Source organism: Galeopterus variegatus, unplaced genomic scaffold (genome assembly GCF_000696425.1).
Source record: "Galeopterus variegatus unplaced genomic scaffold, G_variegatus-3.0.2 Scaffold765, whole genome shotgun sequence".
NCBI lineage: Eukaryota > Metazoa > Chordata > Mammalia > Dermoptera > Cynocephalidae > Galeopterus > Galeopterus variegatus.
In genome coordinates, this window is record NW_007726876.1 from 107,332 (window position 1) to 118,355 (window position 11,024).

The window sequence follows — 11,024 nt, forward strand, 5'->3', positions numbered from 1 at the left end:
GAGAAATTCCTACTTAGCTCTTTTGCCCATTTCTTAATTGGGTTGCTTGTTTTTTTCTTGTAAAGTTGTTTGAGTTCCTTGTATATTCTGGATATTAATCCTTTGTCAGATGTATATTTTGCAAATATTTTCTCCCACTCTGTTGGTTGTCTTTTAACTCTGTTAATTGTTTCTTTTGCTGTGCAGAAGCTCTTTAGTTTGATATAATCCCATTTGTTTATTTTTCCTTTGGTTGCCCGTGCTTTTGGGGTCTTATTCATGAAGTCTGTGTCCAGATCTATTTCCTGAAGTGTCTCTCCTACATTTTCCTTAAGAAGTTTTATTGTTTCAGGGTGTATATTTAATTCTTTAATCCATTTTGAGTTGACTTTAGTGTATGGTGAAAGGTATGGGTCTAGTTTCATTCTCCTGCATATTGATATCCAAAGAAAGGGTAAACTCTCCCCAAAGATGAATTCCCCTTTCCTCCTGCCAAGAGAGGGCTCCAGGCAGCTTTTCCAAGAGCAATTTTCTCACCCCATGACAGCTGGACGTTAGGAAAGTGACAGAGAGAAAGAAGGCCGAAAACATCTCTAAAGTCTGAGGTTGCCTGACCCGTTGAATGCAGACACCCGAAACCCCACCAGAAAAGAGGAAAAAGTGACAATGGGATGTGTGTGGTCATGGACATTCTTTTCTGAGCTCAAGGAACACTTCCATGAGCATTGCGAGGAAAGTAGAAATGGGAACAACACCCCAGAGAAGAGTTCCAAGTCAAAGGCATGGATTTGGTAGTGTTTACAAAAGAGTAATAATTCCAGCAACAATTTTCAAATGCAACCTTCCCATGTAGCCTACAGATATGTTTCTTTGGGGAAGGAGAGAAGCATTCTGTTAAAACTTGAATTCATTTCCAAAATGTTAATACCAGAAGAATTTATATGTAAATCCAGATTCACATGGACAAAATGTAGGGAACTGAGTGACCTTTGATGAGGCTTGGTCTGACTTTGACACAATTCCCACAGAAAGTTTCTTGCCTGCACAGCCCCAGAGGTATCTGCTGGTGCACCCTCTAGTTTAAGACATGAGGTTGATGGATTTGTGAAGAAAAAGCACATTTCTTAAAGTGCGGCCCAGAGGACACCAATCTTATAACATGTTCTAAACAATATGAAGGGTCATTTTGTGGTAGGCAGAATTCTAAAGCGATCTCCCAAATTGTCCCCACCATATGCATGCTCTGTGTCATCCCCTTCCCTGGAATATCAGCTGGACCTTTGAATTGATGGGCTTTCTGTCTCATGATTAGGTTACATTAAAGGCAAAGGAAATAATTTTGTAATTAAGGTCTCCAATCAGTTGACTTTGAGTTAATCAGAGGGAGACCATCCTGGGTGGGTCTGATCTAATCAGGTGAGCCCTTAAAGGAGACTGAGGAAGAAACAGTAGATGTTGTTCCATTGACCTTGAAGAAGCAAACTGCCATGCTGTGGAGAGGACCACGTGGCATCCAATGGCAGCCAGTCCCCAAGAGCTGAGGACCTCAGTTCCATAACTGCAAACAACTGAATTCTGCCAAAAATCAGTGAACTTGGAAGAGAATCAAGCCTCAAATGAGATTGCAAACCTGACCAACAGGTTGATTTCAGCCTAGTGAGACTCAAGCAAAGGAGCCTGCTAACTTACACACAGACTCCCAACACACAGAAACTGGGAATGGTTTTAAGCTGCTGAACATGTGGTAATTCACTATGCAACAATAGAAAACTAATGCACATGTGTTCATTCAACAAGTATTTAGTGAGTGCACCTGCTGCATGCTAGGTGCTGTTCTAGAAACTGGAGACAGACCAGACAGCAAAACAGACAAAGTTCCTTTTCTCCTGGGGCTTACATTCTAGTGGGGAAATCAGTTAATAAATAGAAAAAAAGAGATATACTTTCATTTATGTTGATAAGTGCTACAGAGAAAAATAAGTCAAAGAAAAGAGATAAGAAGTTATGGAAGATCAGCCACAGCTTCTCTGAGGAGGTGATGTATCAATGTGAACCTGAGTGAAAGAGGGAAGGAGGCCTGTGGGTATCTGAGAGAACAGCGTAGTTTGGAAAACACTCCATTTTGTCTTCCTCTTGAGGATTCATAGGACACAGTCACCTATTAAAGGCTCTGAGAAGCCCTGCAGTGAATAACCAGTTGGAAGTTGTTGAACCCAGAGCCCATAAAGTTATCAGAACCAGTGATTCCATGCACTAATGGTCCCCTTCATTAGACTTTGTGAAATATTGGACCAGAATCCAGATCCTTGGGGAACACCCACTCTAAAGACTGTGAAGGAAAAAAGCAGCCAGAAAAAGAGATAGTTTTCGGTGTGTCCCCTGCACAGCAGCCAGAATGATTCTCTAAAAACACAAGTCAGAGCATATCACAACCCAGCTCCAAACTTTCCAGTGGAGGAAACTGGGAGAACAGTTAGGATCTTATGGAAGGAATCCCATTTTGGCTTAACCTTTTTAGTCTCCCTTGTCAGCTAATTTAAAGGTTTAGCTTGGAATATTTATTTTCGTACTCTACGGTTCTTAACTACTACTCCAAACATATCACACTAAGGTATACAGCACGGTTATGCATGTGAGATCTCCCATAGTATTTTCTTATTACTTAGCCTTGTTACCTAGGAGTTTATTGCTGTCATCCAGCTCAGAGATGACTGGAACCTGACCAGGGTGTTGCTGCAGCAGGGTGAGGAGTGATCAAGTTCTGGATATATTTAGAAGATGGAGCAGGCAGGTTTGCTGTTGAACTGGACGTGGATATGAGAGAAAGAGAAGAGTCAAGGTTGATGGTGAAGGACAGTGCTCTGAAGTCAAGAGTGACTGAGTCACACAGTGTAGTTAGCATTCTGGAAAGGGAGGGGTGTGTGTGTGTGTGTGTGTGTGTGTGTGTGTGTGTGTGTGAGAGAGAGAGAGAGAGAGTGTAGTTAGCATTCTGGAAAGGGAGGTGTGTGTGTGTGTGTGTGTGTGAGAGAGAGAGAGAGAGATGTGGTCAGAAGGTAGTCAGGATTATTTACACATATGAGTCAGCCTGGGAGTGAACCTGTGTCCAACTGAACGTGAGCAATTATTCAAACTTGGTTTCCATAATACTGCCAGGGTGAAATAATTTCCTGTGTGCATCACCGCTTTCTCAGTTTATGTGTTTGCCTGTCTTGTGAACTGGGTTGGCATCATCTGTTTCAATTTGGAATGGTGGGCATACAAGAACAAGTCTATGAAAGTCCCAGTGGATTGGAAAACACAATTCCTGACCTCTTATATCAGAAGGGAATCGCTTGGTTTATTTACCAATTTATTGAGCATTGCCTGTGTCTCTGGGTCTGGAGGAGTGGTAAACAAGTAAAGCACAGAACACTCCAGTATAAAGGGAGGCATCCAGAAAAGTGTCCAGAGAAAGGCTCCAAAGGCTAAGTAACAAGAAAATACTATGGGAGATCTCGCATGCATAACTGTGCTGTATACCCTAGTGTGATATGTTTGGAGCAGTAGTTAAGAACTGTAGAGTATGAAAATAAATATTCCAAGCTAAACCTTTAAATTAGCCAACAAGGGAGACTAAAAAGGTTAAACCAAAATGGGATTCCTTCCATAAGATCAGGTTGTAATAAAAGGAACTCCACAAAATGATCACATCAGGTGAATGAAATAGTGATCCTTTTCTCATTTTAAAATATTGCTTTTCACTCTTTAAATAAAAGTTGTATTAAAAACCACAACTCCTGCAATGTAGATCAATAAAAGATATGGGTATTTTGATATACTTATTAACAAAAACAATGATAAATCCTTAATACTCGCCCTTAATAGATATAAGTAAGAAAAGATCTCAGCAGATCTGGTAAACTCTAAGATTGACTTTAAAAGCTGCAGGGGAAATTTTTCAGCTAAATATTTCATTTTCTACAGTAGCAACCCCCAAATCTTACATGTTGGAAGGATCAATTTCCCCCTCGTGGTGCTGGTAAAACAGGGAGGAAGGGTGAATGACAACAGTCTGTTTAAGCATAACTCTCACCAACCTGGTAATGCAGACACAGCAGCTGCACAGAGATGCCGCCTTCTCATAGCAGTGACAGGTGACTAGGAGCCTCGTGGTCCAGGTGTGGTCTTCAGAGCCAGGCAGCCATGGGCATGAACAGTGGCTTTGCCACTTACTGCCTGGTGGCCACAGGCAAGTAATTGACCAAGGCAAGATTCGGTCCCAGATCTCCCTGCCCTCACCGTCCCTGGGCTTCCACACGTAATGCTACTCTCTCCGGATTGGTTGTTCTCCTACTTTGGTTGATCCCAAAGTACACTGGAAATGGGAAGACTGGAAGTAGGGAGACCATCCCTTAGTGAGAGATGATGCTAGCTTGGATTAGCATGGTTGCTGAAGAGGTGGTGAGGAGTGGTTGTTTTCAGGACTTATTTGAATAAAACATGACAGGATCATACAGTCCATGTGAGATCTGATTGTATACCTGAAAGGGGGCTTAAGCACACTACAGGGAAGGTAATAATGTTCAAGAAATTTGTTCACTGACTCCAAATGGATACCAACCTGGAATTTGGAGGCTTTGCTTTTCAAAGAAAAATCTACAGATTAAAAGATTATCTTTCTCCCTAAGTTGTCCTTTCTTATTTTGTCCCTTGAATTATGTCTGTAAGGTAGGGTGAGAAAAGAACAAAATTTCAGAACTGGAGAATAGAAGGACTGACTCGGTGATTGTCACACGTTCTCCTCTATGCTGTGTTCCACTCTGTCATCACAGGGACCTCGTGAGGTGGGGATCTTCATTCCACCTTTACACACAAGAAAACTGACCTACAGAGAAGTTATAAAATTTGCCAAAGCCACAGAGCTGTTAAGTAAAAATCAAGGATTTGTTAAATTAAGTTTGACCTAAAGGTCTCTTCAAACATAGTGAACTATAAACTAACTTGATGTGCAAACAGACTGCAACCTACTCTTGCAGCAAGTAGCTGAGTCTCGGCCAGTTACAGGCAGCCAGCTGTTCTGTACCTCCCTTCCATTTTCTGTACGTCAGTTTCCCTTTTTGGTCTGTGAATCTTAGCCAAGCATGAGGCAGCCCAGAGTCCCTCTGAATCTGTTCTGATTTCTAGGGGCTGCCCGATTCACAAATTGTGCTTCGCTCAATTAAACTCGGTTAAATTTAATTTGTCTAAAGTTTTTGTTTTAACAGATTCTGCATGGGCATGTTTGAATACAGAGTTTTCAGGCTTAATCATGAGGTTGTATTGCCTCCTGCCATACTGGAGAAGGGAAGGGGATTTCACGTGAGAGAGGGGAGCAGAGTTCTTCTCTCTCTGTGTCGCATACTGTGTCAGGGTCAGCCTGAGGAGGCAGGGGGCCACCTCTGCTGCCAGCTTGTGGCTCCAGCCTGCTAGAATCCTGTTCCTTCTCTTGTAAACTTAAGAACATACAACAGCCCCCCAGGCTGGGAGCAGGAAGGAGTTGACTTTTGTCACCTGGCGTTGGGGAAGTCGATTGTTCTAGGTCCTTTTAACTGTGTGGAAGCTGACATTTGATATTTGGGCAAAAGCGGGAAGGCAGAGGTGGAAATCTCCTAAAGTTTAAGCCCAGGCTGCTTAGGGCCTGCCTGCCTGTTGCTTGCCAAACAGAAATCCTTCTTTGGCTGTCTTCCCTCATGAGTGATTTTCAAACTACAGTTTTAAAAACAGTTCCTTTGGAGAATTATAAAAGCAATAATGTTTTTGATAGACAATTGTTGTGTCAACAGAGATGCATGAAGAATAAAATCACCCATTTCCTCATCACCCAGAGAATCATGGTTAACATTTTACTGCTTTTCTTCTTTTCTTCCTTGTGTATATATAAAAGTGTATATATATATATAAAAATATATTGTAAGCACAATTGTACTCGACTACATACAAAGTTTTGTGGCATACATTTTTTCAAAAAATCAAACATTGTGTTACCAGCATTTCCCCATGTTTAAAATTTTTTTAAACTTAGAAAACATGATTTTTAGTAACTACCTAATAGTCTACCATGCAGATTATTAAAACATTTAATAATTTCTCTATTATTTCTCTGTTGGTGTACATTCCTTTGTATCCTATTTCAAGCAACATTGTGCCTATATGAATGTTTAGCCTTTATACAGGGATTGGGGTTCTATCCCACAAATCAAACAATTTTGATTTTCCACCAACTTCCTTCTAGACCTCTTTAATATCAGAAGAGTTGGGATGCAAATTATAGGCGTGATCTCAGCTCAGAAGCAAATTCCCTTGCTCTCCTTAAGAAACAATGCCGTCTCAGGAGAAGCCTCAATGCCATTTTAGTGAGATTTCAGGTCACTCCCGTTAAAAGCAAACCAACAAAGAAGTTTCCCTTGACTCTCTTCCCCCCACCCCAGTCATTCTGGAGCCTCGTGTTCCTCTTTCCCTTCGCTTCAATTTCCGCCTCTTTATCTCCTATTTATTCCTCAATGTGCTGTAATCTACTTTCCACTCCCACTGCTCTGCTGAAACAGCCCTTGCAAAACACCAAATCCATTGTGCTATGCTTTAATTGAATTCCTAATTGCACAAGCGATACAGAAATAAATGCATTTTCTAGTTAAAATAATAATTAACAATTTAAAGGTAAATAAATCCCCTCTTAACCACTTACTCCCAATCTTGGAAACTTTCTCCCTTCAACAAGGATATTCAGTGTTGTGAGTGTGATGGGTGCTCTTCAGATTCCGCTTCAATGGGGGCTGAGGGGGAAGAGAGGAGAGAGAGAGAGAGAGAGAACACATGCTAGGTATGGTTGCTTTTGTTTTCAGAAGTTGTCCAGTGTATCTTATTTTTTTAACTGTTCTTTGGTCTCCACGGCACAGGTATACGGCGGTTTATTTACCTATAACTTTACTGAGGGACTTTTAGGTGGTTCCTAGTTCTTTACTCTAACAAGCGATAACGCCTCAAAGGGCCCCCTTTACCATCTCTGTGCACTTGTGGGGGAATTTCATTTCTCTAGGGCAGATACAGAGAATTGCACCTGCCGGCCATTTGAGTGTGATTTTTTTCCTTTTGCCATTGATAGGCACTGACTTCCCCCCCCAAAGTGGCAGCACAGATTTACAGAAACAGCCCATTTCAACCCTGGGCTGGCTGTTCAGCAGCTTTGCACTGCAAGCACCTCATTTCTCTTTCTTCTTTCACTTCTCCCAGCCTGTCTTGTCTAAATCCCCTTTGCAACCTTCCTCTATTCTATCCGTCCTGAAATGTGGTTGTCGCCTGTAATTCTTAACCCCTCGATCTGCCTGAATGATCTCGTATATTCCCGTGGCTTGTGCAACCCATTCCCTCAGGGGTCACAGACTCAAGTACGGGAGCCAGGTGGGTAAAAGGAATACTGGGGGGTCCATGCTACCGCCCCGGCTGCCCCCACCCCACACCCAGCTCCAGCTGTTGTTGCTTTATTGGAATCCAAGCCTAATCCTCTAAGGTTTTTTTTTTTTTTTTTCCAAAAGGATCTGGAAATCTAGATTTGGATGTAAAAGCTCACATTTTTTAAGAGTTGAAAATTAATTTAAAAGAAATTTTGATCTCCTGGAGTTAACAAAACACCTGTGGGGGAGATTCAGCTGCCAAGATGCCAAATCACTGCTTCCCTCAAATCCTCCTTTCCCTAACGCTCGCCTGTGCCTTATCCATTCGGACGCTAATCCTATGATTCCGCCTGAGAAATCCTTCCAGAATTCAACCCGCCCTTTCATTCTCACTGCCACAGCCTTAATCCCAACTCTCACCAAATCGCATCCTGACTGTGATCAGAGCATCCTAAGTGGCTTTCCTGCTATCAGTTGATACCTGCCCCACCTGCCTTCTGTTATCCTCCTCTCCATCCTGGCCATGGCTGCCACAGAGATCTTCAAGAGGGAGGAGGAAGGGTGGGGGGATGAGGAGGAGGGATGTGGGAGGAGCAGGAGGGGGGGGGAGCAGAGGAGGAGCAAGCACCCACACCCTCTCCCACTCAGAGAGCCTTACTAGCACCATGTTGCCCATGAAGAAGTTGACAATTGTGGCCACATTTGTCCAGCACTTGACCCTGCCTTATAAAACTTGATCCAACATTATCATGTAGATTTTGTATAAATATTCAGGTATTGGGCTTTTCCTAAATAATCTGACTAGCTGGCAGCACTGAGTTTGCATTCTCACATGGAACCAATTGGCTGAAACCATGTAGTGACTGTTGCCTTGGGAAGTCAGGTTCTTTGCAATCCTGCAGTTTTGCTCATTTCCTTGTTTCCTTACCCCCAGCCAGCCTCCTGCACTGCTGTCACCACCTGGCCCTGAAGGGGTTTGCAACCCCTGAGCCACTGGTTAAAATTCAGCCCGTGAATGTGCACTTAAGACCCCGCGTGATCTGGCCCCTATGCCCCACCATAGCCTCTATGTCCAAGTCTTCCTTTCATCCCCATCCTGGCCCTGAAGGGGTTTGCAACCCCTGAGCCACTGGTTAAAATTCAGCCCGTGAATGTGCACATAAGACCCCGCGTGATCTGGCCCCTATGCCCCACCATAGCCTCTATGTCCAAGTCTTCCTTTCATCCCCATCCTTTCTTCCACCACTAATGATAGCTGACTCACAAAGAAATTGTTTCAGACCTGAACCTAACCACCACTCAAATGCCATGGCTGTTTCAGTTACTTAAATCAAGGTAGACACACTCCATTCAGAGGGGTCTTCTCTTTGGCTCAATAAATCTCTCTTCAAATTGCTAATGAAGTTGAACTTGCTCTTGACAGTGTATTTCAGGTTTCCAAAACTACTGTTGAAGCTCTTTATTTAGTTCTCAGGAGTATCCTACTCAACTCAGATTCTAATAGAGGGAGACTGAGCTGCTGATGGACAAAGACACATCTAATTCATTTAAAATCCCCGGGAGATATGCAGTGAAGATAATCCAGTAAGAATGCTGCTCACACGCTTAGAGAACACACACACATCCTTCTTAACATGGTTTTTCCCATAATATATATGTTTAATTATATGCATAGCATTGTTTGACTCCATGGTAATTAGATATAAATAAAAGTTGTTCATATAGACTATTGAGTTAGAATTATTTTTGCAAAACTAGATAAAAAATGTTTTTTATTTGTTTTATTTTAAGATTCTTTGAAGTGGTGAAGTCTACTTGATACATACCTCACATCCAAGCTCCCTTTTTTCTTCTTCTTTTTCTTTTTTTTAATATTTTATTTTATTTTATTTTGTCAATATACAATGTGGTTGATTATTGTGGCCAATTACGAGGTTGCGGAGGAAAAGGAACTCTCAAACATTGTTGGTGGGACTGCAAAATGGTGCAGCCTTTATGGAAAATGGTATGGAGGTTCCTCAAGCTCCCTTTTTTCTTCTTCTTTTTCTTTTTTTTAATATTTTATTTTATTTTATTTTGCCAATATACAATGTGGTTGATTATTGTGGCCAATTACGAGATTGCGGAGGAAAAGGAACTCTCAAACATTGTTGGTGGGACTGCAAAATGGTGCAGCCTTTATGGAAAATGGTATGGAGGTTCCTCAAGCTCCCTTTTTTCTTAGTAAGAGAATATTAACTTCAAATGGGGGAGGGGGCTTTACAAATTCTATTTCCCAGCCTCCTTTGCAACCAGGTGTGGCAATTTAACAGTGCTCTGGCCAATGAGGTGTCAGAAGTCAGTGCATGGGGCTTCTCAAAAAGCTTCTTACAGGTGGAGGTGGGGGAGTGTGTACATACACAGACTCTGGTGATTCCTTTGCCTTTCTCTATTACTGCTACCTGAAAGGTTATAGGACTCTAAAGGAAAAGACAAAAAAAAGTCCAGCCTTAAAATTCACACCACACCAACACCGAAAGCCACCTACCTCTGGATGTCATACTAAATGGGAAAAACAAATCTTTTCTAAGCCGTTGGTATTTGGGTTTTCCATTATAGGCAGGTAAACTATATTCTGTTTACAGCTACTTTCAACAACTGAAGGGGGGGAAAAAAGACATTTTCCCTATTGGCTAGCCCCCTAAAGATCACGGGGAATGTAATTAAGGGACAGCTGTAAATATTATTTTATCCATAGTGTCTCAAAATTCTTAATGTGCTATTTTCTCTTTTGGCCCCAATACAATCTAACATAAAGCTTATTAACTGCACACATAAAAATAGTGATGTGGAGACCTGAACCATCTACAAAATTTAAACCCAAATTTTTATTTCCATTTTGGCCAAAAGCAAGATGTTCTTTTTAGGGGTGGGAGGCCCTCAATTTCCCCCTTTACTGTGTGTATGACTCAACCTGAATGCATCGCCATCGGTGTTCTGAATTTTTCTGTAATCTCCTTTCCTTAATATATTCAAGATAGCGCCACAAATCACCAACAGTTTATAATAGCATTGCTGTTTCTGGGCCAAATCAGCGATGCAGCACTGGCCAGTAGTTATGTCTATGGATTATCTGAATAATTGCTTCAATTCTCCACTTGGTTCTGAGTGATTGTAGGCCCGACCTCTGGGCACGGCTGCACATTACTCATAGTCAAACCGAGAGTTTTAGCGCTAAATGTGACACTGTGTGCTATATCTGTTTTCTCTCTAGTAGATTATTCAAATACCATCCAGTTGAAGTCAAGCTGTCCCAGAGCTCACTGAAGCTTTGCCCTGAAGGTCCCTGTAGGAGCCCTTGAACAGCTTCCTTTGCTATACTGTAATCTCTCTCTCTGTGAATATGTGATGATTGTATGTTTTCAGCCCAATTCTTTTCTCCTGCCTCATGTCCTCTAGAGATCCCAGTGACTCCTTATAAAAGCCATGTGTGTCTTATCTCTTCCAGAGCAGTTGCTAAAACCAGAAAGCAGGCTGGAAAACATTCCCCCCAACTGTACTGTTTTTCATCATTTCTTTCTGACACCTCCAGATAACTTGTTAGCATTTTCTCTTTCCCTATTCACTACAGCCCCACCGGGTGTTTGGAGACTTCAT